This window comes from Schistosoma mansoni, chromosome 1, assembly GCF_000237925.1.
Source record: "Schistosoma mansoni strain Puerto Rico chromosome 1, complete genome".
Taxonomy (NCBI): domain Eukaryota; kingdom Metazoa; phylum Platyhelminthes; class Trematoda; order Strigeidida; family Schistosomatidae; genus Schistosoma; species Schistosoma mansoni.
This window is the reverse complement of record NC_031495.1, coordinates 10,426,174-10,428,454: the sequence shown is the minus strand read 5'-3', so window position 1 is coordinate 10,428,454 and position 2,281 is coordinate 10,426,174.

Here is a 2,281-nt window from a genome sequence, read left to right as displayed (position 1 = left end):
GCAAGTGGCTATCAGGACTCAGTGGCCGAGTGGATAACGCGATGGCGTTTGAAGCGAGGGTACTGGGTTCAAGTCCCAGAGTGAACATCAACTCTGAGATGCAGATACATCCAGCTGACGAGTCCCAAATAGGACGAAACGTGCGTCCTGGATTCCACTGCTAGCCACTATCCATCTTTGCTTATCATGCTTGTGAATCAAGGCTATATCGAGGCAATACGCACAGTATGCACATATGCCAATTAGAGACTGACCGGTTGCAGTCCTAACACATCGATGGGAAGATTCAAACAAACAATACTAAGTGAATTTAAATATACTTAAGTTATTGACTTACGCTTTATTTTATCTCTTCCAAATATTTGAGGTAAAGGGGTTTGAGTTTACTCTCATACTTACACATTCTCTTCTCTACAAGCCCTTCTAAGCTAAGTTTAAACTAAAGAGCAGTTCGAAACATTAATCAAAAATACCAGCGGTGGGTTGTATACAACGATTTTCCAATTATTTTCTAGTATTAACGATTTGTAATCAAATCCTAACAAATAAAAATAGTAAGTTCCATGTTATCTCAGTTTTGAATGGGAATGATGAAATACGTTAAATACCCAGTGTAACATCCTTATAGGTTTAACTGTCTAAATAATGTGGAAGCACTCGGTTCAATCAAAAACATTAAAACACATCTGCATAAAACTTGTATAAATATAGTCGGAAGACGATGATAAATAAACGGTTTTAAAAAAACATATCTATTAACAGAAAGTAATACCTCTTTGGTCTCCGAATAGAAACCTTATTCCATGGTTAAAATGCCGATTGAGGTTAGAAACCTCCTTTAGTAAATTCAGATATAATAATGAAACAATATATGATTATCCCCATCTTACTGTGTGGTATTTTGATGAGTGATTTTTAATAAATGTCTATGTAATCAAGTCATTAGGCCCATCCAACATAATTTGCATAAAATATAAACCATGATTATAATAAAACATGTTCTGGACAAAAGAATTATCTTTTGTTAGTAGATGTGCAGGAGATTCAGATGAACATCACAGATGCTATAAATCTTATTCATAATTTCAACATGAAATTTGTTTGTCGTATCTACACATCTAAATATATATTTCTATTCAATTAGTGTGTGAGTGCTACATATTAGTGCATAATTCTCACTATACGTTTGATTTCAAGCGTCTGACGTTATCCTCAACGGTCTGTCATGAATATCTCAACACAACATGATCCAAAATGCCGGATTAGAGAACGTGAAAATAGTGGAAGTTATGCTTCAAAATAAAATCTCCAATTAAAAGTTGAATATGTAGCCGTTACTTACTAAATGAACAAGAAAATATATCCATTAGGGTCAAATAGTTACTAAATGTTGAAAAAGTAACTGGTATCTCAAACCGTAGTATTTTTTTTCGCTTTTTTACTGTTGTCTTGGTTACTATGTTGGTTTATGTCTATACAGATAATCTAGTTATTTTGAGATTCCCAGTTATTTACCGAATAGAAAATTACTTTTAATTTATTGTTTTACTCAAACCTATATGATAAACATTCTTTATGGATAGGATATTTGTTATATCCCGATGAGAATAATGAACGGTAAATGTTGAAATCTATTTCTGCACTAGTACTATACATATATTTTTATTGTATCATTGTTAAGCGACTAAACTATCCATATTTGTGTTCGTCTTATCATAAGCTTTATTTTGACCTATGAACTATTATCATACGATTTACAATTCTTGAGTTAGTTATCCCCAGTCCATTAATTACTGTTCCCCCTATTCATAGTCACATTTGGCCAAATCTTATACAAATGTTATTTTATATTTCATGGTACGATGTGGTCAGTTTGTTAAGTATATAAACCCAGTATGTTTGAGAATAATGATTTATATTGCAGAAGCTGTTATTGGTGTTCTGGACTTAACTGACTGGGCTAGGCAGAAAGCAGGACTGATAAGTACTCAAGACTACTCATACGGCTTTTGTGTATCATTGGGCGATCAATTAATTCACTCCTCTCTAATTAGCGGTCTCATCACGTTCCTATATAAACAGGGTACGCAATCAATCGATATAACAACTGGTGACGGGGATGGGATTCGAACACACGCGGGGAAACCCCAATGAATCCCATCCCCATTGCCAGTTGTTATATCGTGTCAGAGAGTGAGTGCGTGTGTGCGTTTCAATAGTTGAGATCATGAATCAATTGAATCTAGACCACCATGGAAATATGTTTAAAAAAGAACTAATT